Source organism: Ahaetulla prasina, chromosome 3, assembly GCF_028640845.1.
Source record: "Ahaetulla prasina isolate Xishuangbanna chromosome 3, ASM2864084v1, whole genome shotgun sequence".
Lineage (NCBI taxonomy): Eukaryota > Metazoa > Chordata > Lepidosauria > Squamata > Colubridae > Ahaetulla > Ahaetulla prasina.
In genome coordinates, this window is record NC_080541.1 from 204,985,595 (window position 1) to 204,997,846 (window position 12,252).

Sequence of the window (12,252 nt, forward strand, 5' to 3'; positions counted from 1 at the left end):
ATGGATTGCCTAAACATAATCTACTCTAAAATTTTGATTCTTAGGAGATCTAATCCTTTACTATTTAGGCATACAATCCTATAAATATCCAAGAGACAACTTATTGGCTACTATAGAATAGAATGTTGGTCTACATGAATTTTTGGTCTGATCCAATAGAACTCTTGTTATGCTCTCAACTCTGCACTTTTCATATGGAGACTTTTTTTTAGTATATCTAACTAAGGCTAATTAATATAATTGCTGAAACCACTGCCACTAAGTACCATCAAACTCTGAGAATTTCTGGCCTTCCCTGCATGTTTCATCTGTCTTGTACAGGTAAGGGATGTGAACATGACATGTTCACATCCCTTACCTTGTAGAAGCAACAGCCTCTTTTTGTCTTGGACTCTCTACAGCAGGAGTGTCAAACTCAAGGCCCAGGGGCTGGATCCAGTCTCCGGGGTGCTTAGATCTGGCCTGCAGGGCCACCCTGGGAGTGGAAGACTGGATCGCTGTGCCTCTGCCAATGAAAACAGAGCTTGGGAAGGCCACGATAAGCCCTCCCGAGCTCTGTTTTTGCTGGAAGAGGGTTGCAGGAGGCCGTCACAGGCAAAAATGGAGTTCAGGGGCCCATTTTCTCTAGCAGAGTGCTCAGGCCACCACAGGCATCCTCAACATGAGTGACACCCCCTGGCCATGCCCACTCCCCCATGAAGTCAAACACAACCCTAATGGGTCCCTCAATGAAATCGAGTTTGATACCCCTGCTCTACAGAGTCACATAGAGGAATGCTGTTGATATAATTTACTTGGACTTCAGTAAAGCATTTGATAATGTAGATCATAACCTACTACTAGATAAAGTAGGAAAATGTGGGTTAGACAGCACCACCACCAGATGGATTCGTAACTGGCTGACCAACTGCACTCAATGTGTAGTCCTCAATGGAACTACATCCACATGGAGGGAAGTATGCAGTGGAGTACCCCAAGGCTCTGTTTTAGGCCCAGTACTCTTCAACATCTTCATCAATGACTTGGACGAGGGGATAGATGGGGAACTCATCAAATTTGCAGATGACACCAAGCTGGCAGGAACAGCCAACACTCCAGAAGATAGGCTCAAGATACAGAAAGATCTTGACAGACTTGAACATTGGGCGCTACCTAACAAAATGAAATTCAACAGTGAAAAAAAGTAAGGTTCTACATTTAGGCCAAAAAAATAAAATGCACAGGTACCGTATATGTGGTACCTTGCTCAATAGTAGTAACTGTGAGAGGGATCTTGGAGTCCTAGTGGACAACCATTTAGATATGAGTCAGCAGTGTGCAGCAGCTGCTAAAAAAGCCAACACAGTTCTGGGCTGCATAAACAGAGGGATAGAATCAAGATCACGTGAAGTGTTAATACCACTTTATAATGCTTTGGTAAGGCCACACTTGGAATATTGCATTCAGTTTTGGTCACCATGATGTAAAAAAGATGTTGAGACTCTAGAAAGAGTGGAGAGATGAGCAACAAAGATGATTAGGGGACTGGAGACTAAAACATATGAAGAACAGTTGCAGGAACTCAGTATGCCTAGTTTAACAAAAAGAAGGACTAGGGGAGACATGATAGCAGTGTTCCAATATCTCAGGGGTTGCCACAAAGAAGAGGAAGTCGGGCTGTTCTCCAAAGCACATGAGGGTAGAACAAGAAGCAATGGGTGGAAACTAATCAAGGAGAGAAGCAACTTAGAACTAAGGAGAAATTTCCTGACAGTTAGAACAATTAACCAGTGGAACAACTTGCCTGCAGAAGTTGTGAATGCTCCAACACTGGAAATTTGTAAGAAAATATTGGATAACCACTTGTCTGAGATGGTGTAGGTTTCCTGCCTGGGCAGGGGGTTGTACTATAAGACCTCCAAGGTCACTTCCAACTCTGTTGTTATTATTATTATTATTACATGTGTCCAAACAGGTCCCCAAAAGGGGAACAGCAATTAAGAAATCTGTATTTCATGTGCTAACATTTGATAATGCTGATCTTTAAGATGGGCTTGATCTATATAACCCTTCAAAGTGCTTTCAAACAGACGAATGCCCCAAATGTCACTATTCCAAAACCAGATGCTAGCTTCAGGATTAGAATTTGAATTCTAATTGTTGGTAAGACAAATGGGAAAAGTAGTATTGTGTTTCTCCCAGCCATCTAATTTGCTTCTTTTAGGAAAAAATCATTAGTGGAATTCATAGGTTTTTGTCTGATGTTCTTAGGAATAGTGCAATATTGTCAGGAAGGAAATGGTGGTATGACAGAGATCAAAGGAGATTAGAGTTGTGAAGACTAGACCCTGATTCAAAAATAATTGTAGCTGTTCTGTCACTAAAGAATTATAATGATCCTTCATCCTTAATAAAGACCCTGATCAGTAACTTTTAGAAGTGAATTTATTGTGTTTTAGTTAGAATTAATGTATACAAATATTTACATTTAAGCTTATTATAAACAGAAATTGCTATATTGAGTAGGTACACAATTTGCTTTTTAATCAGAACACCTTGCTGCTTTATCAACCATGAGGACTGTCCACAACAAAGAAAGACGTGGATAATGAAAACAATCCCTTTATAATTTATCTCAGATCTCTTGATCCACCTAATCTGTGACAAAAGTCACGAGTCATTTGAATTGAGACTAAGGGCAAGGCCTATTTCTTTTTACTAAGGAAACTAGAATCATCTTTAAAATCATAACTCCTCAGTAACATGAAAAAGTTTTCTTTACAGCTATCTCAAAGGGTGTGAGACAGAGAAGACAATACCAAGATTAGACAAAAGCTGAATCCTCCAGCATGGAATCCTGTCTCCTAGCTCATGACAGGGTTTCCCCAATCTAATGGTCTATTCTTGATGTCCTTCAAACATTAGGAACTTCAACTTTTGTAAGTTGAACCATCGGCATGGTTTCTGGGTGCCAGCAGATTGAAATATACAGATTATCTCTCTACCTCTGTCTCTCTATCATCTCCAACTTTATGCTGGAATGCATTTCTTGGTCATCTGTTCAGTAGTAGGAACCGCAAACTATAACTCTCTTAATTTCCTGTGAAATGGAAGGGGGATGAAATTTGTAAGATTTCAGGAGCCACAAGTAGGGGTGCTGCCGGGAATATGTTGACATCATCAGAAGAAGTGGTGCAAGGAATTCTGCTCCCACATTTTGGCATTTTTCAATAAACACATATAGTAAGCCCCAGAGGTGGGTTTCAGCAGGTTCTAACCAGTTCTGGAGAAGTGGTAGCGGAAATTTTGAGTAGTTCTACGGAGAACCAGTAGTAAAAATTCTGTCTGGCCCTGCCCCCATCTATTCTCTGACTCTCAGGTCCCAGCTGATTGGGAGGAAATGGGGATTTTGCAGTATCCTTCCCCTGGATTGGGGAGGGAATGGAGATTTACAGTATCCTTCCCCTGCCATGCCCACCAAGCCATGCCATGCCCACTAAGCCACGCCCACAGAACTGGTAGTAAAAAAATTTGAAACCCACCACTGGTAAGCCCATTAAAGACAAAATGTCCCAAGTTGCAGAATTCTGTTAGTTGCCACCAAATATCCTTTGTGTGATTCTATTTTGGGGCAGCTGCTTATATCCTGAGGGTTGCTTACTCCATCTCTTCAATGTTGTCGCTGAACACTAGTATCCTGGAGAACATATGGCCCTCTGGATCCTTTTGAACTTCATTTTCCATCAGTAGGGTCAATGATTATGGCTGATGAGAAACTAGACTCTAGCATTATTGTAGAGAGCTGTCAGTTCCCTTCTCTGGGAAAACACTTCTAGAGAATACAATAATTCAAATCCTTCTTTAGATGTTATGATAATATCAATGGGACACAAAATGCTTTTCATTTGTTTGGCCAGAACGCTACTGTGACATCTTCTGGACAGAGATAACTTGGTCACAGGCATAGATTTCATTTTCTTTATGTATTTGATACCTATAGCCACCCATCTCAACGAATAACTCTTGGAGGTTGTACATCATAGAAGTAAAACATCTGCATCAAGCAACAACATGCTCTGCACATGGGATTAATTAACTTAAATGAATTTAAAATGCTTTGGCTTGAGATGCTGTGCTGTTATTGTTTTCCTTTTGGTGCTTAGATGGCTTATTTAATTTGTTACACTAATTCCCTTGCTGAAAGTTTCTGCACTGCTGTTAAGATTCATTTATAATTCACTTTAAGCCTGAATTGAATGAAAAGGTCTAAAATAAGTGGAAGCTCAAAGCCCATTACAGAATATTACATTAATTAGGACTAGCCCAAAAACAGTAAGCAAGACTTCACAGTTTCCAAAGTGCTTCATTAGGCTGCAATCTGGATTTTAAGAAAAATTAGCAAGTCGGGAAGCTGGTTTATTTTGAAAGCAAAACTTCAGTATGTAACTGTCAGGAATGGTGTTGAAAATGATGACTTCGCTAGTGTTTTATGTTTCATTGCTCAAACTAGATAACATCATCAGACCTAAACACCTAGTTTGGGTAATGAAATGTCTGCAAAAAAAATTACCAAGTTCCGAGAGCACCAAGGACCCCTCACTTCAACCCTGAGCTACAAATATTCTCCTTTGATATATAGTAGTTTCCAATTACATTTAGCAAAAATAGAGGTGAGGCCTAATGGTGAAGTCTCAGGTGAGCAAGGTCTAATGGCATTCTTCCAACATTTTTGAACATATAAAAATCTAATATTTACTATAACTTGTCTCTAGCTTTAAGCAATACATGCAGGTTTGCTGCTCTGTAGAGGATAGATATACAGTGAAATGTGGAGTTGTTATATTAGTAATATTCCAGATGAATTTTATTGCTCCGCCAGTGAAAAAGGCTATTGATGCCAAACTGCATAATATTTTCTAGTAGTTTAAGGTCCATTATCTTGCAGAATGCAAGTATTTTTTTAGGAAATCAAAAATAATTTACCTTCAGAAGAATTTCTCTCCAGAAAGCTAAACCTGGAATTCTTCAAGATCTAACTCGGTTAGCTAGTAATTTGCAGGAACTCGGTATGTCTAGTTTAATGAAAAGAAGGACTAGGGGAGACATGATAGCAGTGTTCCAATATCTCAGGGGTTGCCACAAAGAAGAGGGAGTCAAACTATTCTCCAAAGCACCTGAGGGTAGAACAAGAAGCAATGGGTGGAAACTAATCAAGGAGAGAAGCAACTTAGAACTAAGGAGAAATTTCCTGACAGTTAGAACAATCAATAAGTGGAACAACTTGCCTGCAGAAGTTGTGAATGCTCCAACACTGGAAATTTTTAAGAAAATGTTGGATAACCATTTGTCTGAAATGGTGTAGGGTTTCCTGCCTGGGCAGGGAGTTGGACTAGAAGACCTCCAAGGTCCCTTCCAACTCTGTTATTATGTTATGTTAACCAAAACCAAAGCCTTGCAGGTTATTAAGGAAGATTCCAAACCCCCTACATGGGCAATATGTTTTATAAGAACCACATAATATGTAACAAAAATGTTAAATGAACTCTGAGTTCATCTCCTCTTGTATTAAGATTGCAGCCAGAACACATGGGACTTATCAGAAGAGACAAATATTACTTTCATACTATGAGCCAACTAATTGAGTTATTGTTGTGCAATAAAACAATAAAGAGACATGATACTTTAAGGATGGACCCATCTGTATATTGGAATGAGTGTTCTAAGATGATAGTCCTCTTGACCTGGGGGCACATTTCTGAGGGGAGAATATTATCTGAAAGGATGGTGACAGGTTTAGCACCATGTGTCACAGACTGGCTCAAAACCAGCTTATTTGCCCTTGTATTTCATATGTTAATTAGCTATGCAATGAAAGAATGTCTGTGTAACACCTAACTGACCATTTCTGTATCCATTCTGTCTCTCACCTTTCTTTCTTCTCACCCTCTAGTCCCCAGAAAATTTTGTATACATACCTCTTTTAGAAATATGATCCATTGGTCTGATCAAGTAGCTAGTAATTTGTATTGTTAAGGTACCAGTTATTTCTGTGCCAGACACACGATTTGGCCTGCTGAATTTCAAGATAAAGAAAGCAAATCGCAGGCACCTCTTCTGAATCCCATCAAGTATCAAACTGTGCTGAATCAATTATCACCTTTTCTCTCTGCACTAACATGCCATCTCAACCCTTGCCTTTGAAAAAGAGCTTTGAGCGTGTTTATCTCAGGTTTGACCTAACTCCGTGTGGTAACTCTTATACGCCAAGTAGCAATTTCAGGAGGTGATGATATGGAAACCAGCCAGTTGCCCTCAGACTTGCAGAAAGTAGCGATCAACAGTGGAGATGAAAGCTTGCCATTTGTCCTTGGGAAAGGAAGGAAGGAAGGGAAATCAACATTTTATCACCTGTCTGCCTTTCCCACCCACCGCATTTCACCTCGCCATAAGAAGAAAACCCCATCCTTCTAGGATAGAGGAATTCTCTTGTCATGGAAAAGGGATCAGGTTCCAAGCGTTCAAGTATCAACAGAGAAGCTCTACATGCATCATGAAAACTTGTCTCTAGAATTCTGCTTAAGTAAAATAGAAGATGTGTGGTAGGAACACACAGAAAGTAGATCAGGTTCCACTGGAGATCTTCCAATAACTTCCAGGAGGTCAACAAGGCAATTAGACTGCAGAAACCAAGAAAGCTTAGAGAGAATTGGAATAAATTTCTGTGTGAAAAGATTTACATGCCAAGTCCTAGTTCGGTTCTCTAGTTCTAGAGATTTATGAGCGAACTCCAAATTTCACTATTAAAAACAAATCACTTCAGATCTATCACGCGCTTCACAATGGACCAGCCTCTGCCAATAAGAAAATATAGCAGAAACTGAACTCAATATTCCAGTGCTGACCTCACAAGGAATATGTATATATTGAGTTCTCCCCTCAAAAATGCTGTGGAAAATATAAGATCAGGAAAGATGGGCAGGGAGTGAGGGTCCTGGAATGAAAACTTTTTCAGAATTTTTGCTTTAAGAAATTTAGCCCAGTAAGTGTGTCATTAAGCTGTATATAAGTGTTTCTCAATCTCAGTAACTTTAAGAAATATGGACTTCAACTCCCAGAATTTTCCATCCAGCACACTGATGAGGGAATTCTGGTAGCTGAAGTCTACATTTCTTGAAATTATTGAGGTTGAGAAACACTGCTACATGCTTAATAACATTCTATCCTGAAATCCTTCTTCCCTCACACCCACACCCACACCCAGGTTTCTCTGTCCAGAAATTGGCAAAGGAATGCAGAGTTAAATGCCTGGTTTTTTTAGCCCTTATTTAGGAATAAGTGGATGGATTTATTTATTTTTCAGAAGTGTTTTCTTAGCCATTATTTACCTGGCTACAAAGGGAGAGATAATTTCTGAATGAATTCTAAACTCAAGAGTTGTTAGGAAAGATAGCCTAGCGGTTTCATTTGTGAGTCATTCAGGAAGTGAGTAACAGTGAGTAAAGTCACCTCCTCCAGGCCAGGCCAGACTGTTGCAAGCCGGGTTTTACATCTTTTTTGTCTGCTTTTGTGTGTTCTACTAAAACCTCCTTTTGCTGACTGCTGCTGTTTGTTTCTTGAATAAAAGGTACCTGCAAGGAGGAAGCTTTGTTTGATATTAAAACTAATTAAAAGTTGGTCCCTGCCATGCCATATTTCAAAACAAAACAGAGCAAAACTCCATTTTGGCACCTTGAAGCAAAGGAGAGAGATGCCACTGAAATTTTCCACGGTGCCCCTAGCCTTTCAGAAGGGCCAAACGAGGGAAATTGAAATGAGTCTTCCTAATTACATTGAATAGCGTAATGCTGCTATTCAATGTAATTAAATCTACAATAATACAAGAGCGGATTGCTCAGCTCCATTTTGCGCCTTCACTTGTAGGTCTAGGAATGGAAGATGAGAAAGACGGTACAATCTATTTGACATCTCTTTTTGGGCACCGTGATCCTTGTTTCAGCTTGCTTTGTCTAGGTTTTAATCACAATAACACTGGGTAAAGATTTAAATGGTAATACAGTGGTAGGATTTAGTTTAATCTGAATATGATTTAATAAAATGCTTGTTTGAATATTTAAATCAATATTCAAAACTTGTGGATTATTTTTTTTCCGGTTGAGAGTGTCAGAATTTAAGTTGATCCTGAAGAACTGTTACTGTTTCTGGCTATGCTGGCTTGACTGCAAAAGCTGCTTCTGTTGTCTTACTTTTCTTATGGATATTAGTAAAATGGAGATACCTGATTCTTATGTATATGGGTCTTTCCTTCCAAAAAGGCTACTCTATTATTATTTCAACTTCGTTTCATCAGCATAGGGATGAGTCTTCTGGTCAAGGCACAATAGTTCCTCCTTTGATTTTCTAGGTACCACCATCAGAGTTCCTCTCCCCTGGTTTCTAACAAGCAATGGCCTTTTAGAGCAGGGGTCCCCAACCTTAGCAACTTTAAGACCTGTGGACTCCAACTCTCAGAATTCGCCAGCCAGCTTTCCTGTTTTCGAAGAAAGCTAAAGTCTAGGCTAGGAAGAACTCAACTAGGAAGGGCTCACTGGAAAAGAGCCTAATGCTGGGAATGATTGAGGGGAAAAGAAGAAGGGGACGACAGAGAACGAGTTGGCTGGATGGAGTCACTGAAGCAGTCAGTGTGAGCTTTAATGGACTCCAGGGGATGGTAGAATAGAATAGAATAGAATAGAATAGAATAGAATTTTTTTATTGACCAAGTATGATTGGACACACAAGGAATTTGTCTTGGTGCATATGCTCTCAGTGTACATAAAAGAAAAGATACTTTCATCAAAGTACAACATTTACAACACAAATGATGGTCAATATATCAATATAAATCATAAGGATTACCAGCAACAAAGTTACAGTCATAACTGTAACATAGAGTAACTGTAACATAGAGTAACATAGAGTAACATAACTGTAACTGTAACATAACATAGAGGATAGGAAAGCCTAGAGGAACATTGTCCATGGGGTCATGATGGGTTGGACATGACTTTGCGACTAACAACAACGAAGTCTAGACTCAGGATCTTCCCCATGGAAAACAATTATTTTGCCATTGTTTTATGACACCCCCTCAGTCCTGAGAGTTGGCCTGCCAGTTATCCATAAGCTTTTTAGAGGGAACTTTTATTTAAGTGGGTCTTTTATTTGGTGGAGAGTTGAAATTTTTCTTGCCGTCAATCCTTCCTGCTGTCATCGCTTAGAGTTTGTTTTCAAAACTGGATGCAGCCTTAATTGAGGTCTGCAATGTACAGCAGCCATAATGAAGCAAGCATAAGGCACCCTTGAAACCATGCAGAAGCAAAGGACCAAAGAGGCAAAGCACAATACACAAAACCCACTATTGGGGTCACCTGTTTCTTCATTCTAACCAAATTCAGTTCAGGAATGCTGAGTTGCCATATGGTTCCCCTCTAAATAGTAACTTGTTATGCAACCTGGGTAGACTTTAAACACTGAACCTGGCTCTGTTTGCAGGATGTGCTGACAGAAGAGTGAGCAACGATTAATCAGCTGGGAGATTTTCCTACATACCAGCCTTAGCTAGAATGTTATTTACAAAGTGAGGAAGAGGTATGACAGAGAGAGAAGTGCGTTTCCCCTGCACTTCTTCCCCATGTATGGATGTGAAGCTGAGGTTACTCAGCAGGATATGGGAGAGACAGAAAACACTTGCACTCTTAGGTTTTATTCAGCTCGTATATTTTCAGGAGTAAATCCTACCTGGGGCCACTAAGCTATAAATAAAAGGCTTATTTCATCAAAAGGATCAGGAGGAAGAGGGGGATACCCCACCGCCCCCACCATCATATCTGTGGCCTAATGGATCAAGAATCAGTAAGCTTGGGTCTGAACGAAATCCAACTTCAGTCATGGAAACAGGCTCTAGTGCACCCTCAGACAAGAACAGGCACTTTCTCTGATGCGAGAGAAATGTGGGAACGAGGTCCCCTCCCCAAAAAAATCTTTATGACCCCATCTTGATGACATTCCAGGAGAATTTTTTAAAAAAACTTTGCTATTTAACCCAAGCCTAAACGGGATGCTCCTGCTTGCGATGTTCGATATTTTACTTTAGTTTTTAGATTGCGTTTTGTAATTATTTTATAGTTGTTTTTGTTTGTACTATTATTTTTATTCCGGTTTAATTCTTTGTATTTTATTTTGTTTTGCTACTTTTTTTGTTGTGAGCCATCCAGGGTCAGGTGGAGTCAGGTGGCATCATGAATGAATGGATAGATGGATGGGTGGAGCAAACTATTCACTGGGTGACTTCAGATCAGTCACTGTCTCTCAATCCAACCTACCCTATGGAGTTGTTGTTATGGAAATAAAATAAAAGAATCCCCATGTAATTCTTGTGGAGTTCCTGGCAGTATTTAATTCTATAAATAAGGGGTGCCCCCAAAATATTGTCTGTCTGGCTATCTAGCTATCATCAAACTATCTATCTGAATTTCTAAGCAGACTCAATCCTGAAGAATTGTAAAACAAGAAAAAGGTGCAAATAGTATGTTAATAATTATTGTAATGTTAATACAATAAATTCCTATCACTTCTCATTTTTGCCCAACTTGTCCTGGTCAGCCATTTGTAGAAGAAACTCCAAGGGTGTCTTCCAAGCAACACTTTCTGAGAGACCCATAGCAAAAGGCAGCAGCAGCTATAAGACAGCTACCAAGGTGGCCTGCCACTGACTCTCAGTAGACCTTTTTATATTGGTACCACCAACTCTTATCCAATCTTAGCATGCTGTTACCTGAGAGATCCACTATTGTAACTCTACTGCTGTTTCAGCAGTTCACCTAAGTATTATTTGCATTTTTAGCATTAATTTTGATATTTTACTTTCTGTTGTTTTGAATTCTGCCTGCTCAATTTTCTTTCTACTTAACTGTATTCTGCTTCATTTTGTATGGCATCTTAAATTTTGCCTATGGGGCAATTCACAGGAAGGAAGGAAGGAAGGAAGGAAGGAAGGAAGGAAGGAAGGAAGGAAGGAAGGAAGGAAGGAAGGAAGGAAGGAATATTGAAGTTCCAGCAATTAAAGCTAAGCAGGTATAAATTTTGCTAGACTAAAAAAAAAATAGATATGCTAGAGGTCTGCTGGTATGTATCTAGTCCAGGGGTCTCCAACCTTGGTCCCTTTAAGACTTGTGGACTTCAACTCCCAGAGTCCCTCAGCCAGCAAAGCTGGCTGAGGAACACTGGGAATTGAAGTCCACAAGTCTTAAATGGACCAAGATTGGAGACCGCTGATCTAGTTGGTATCTTTATACTTCATTTTTAAGAAAATGACATTGGAATATAAAATAAAATTAAAACATTCTATGTAGATAGGAATCTACCCTGTTTCCCCGAAAATAAGACATCCCCTGATAATAAGCCCAATTGGGCTTTTGAGCGCATGCGCTAAAATAAACCTCCCCCCGAAAATAAACCTCCCTGAAAATATTTAAATGCAGAGCTGGAAATCAGATAAGATGGAATCAAGAGCCCCATCTTGTTCCACATGCCCCAAAATAATAAGACCACCCCGAAAATAAGGCCAAGCGCTTATCTCGGGATTCAAAAAAATATAAGACAAAGTTTATTTTCAGGGAAACATGGGTATCCATATTGATCTATAACTTCTTAAAGCAGCTGCATCTTTTTCCAGTGTGAGGCACCTGTCTACAACTATTTAAACCAGACAAGCTTTTTCCTAGGATTGTGTTGCAGCAGTGAAAATCAGACAAACAATTCTTGTGAAAATATGAAGTTGCTTTAAACTGCTGTAGACTATATTTCCAATCTTGTACACCATAGCATCATTTTGCCTCCGGGTCACACTATTGGTTCAGTGCTATAGTATTGTCAACACTGCCTTCCCATTGTTTCAAGCAAGAGAATTTCTATTCATATGGAGAAGTCAGGACCTGAAATTGAGAACTTTTGCATCCAAAGCACATGCAGATTTTCAGCCATTAGCTCTGACAGCCATATAAAAGGGCTGTTGGGGTATCCTCCAGGCCTAAATCGGCCACCCTGAACTGAATCCTCAAGAGAAGCCTATCCTGCATCTGCTGGAACATCTCCAGCTTCTAATGAAGCTTCGCAGAGTAAGCCCTGTCTGTTTTAAGTTTGGGTTCCACTGCAAGAGTTCAAAGGTTTACTTACAGAGTAAACTGGACTGGACTTGCCCAGGAAGTATTGGGAAGGAGGCCTTTTTAGAAAAAC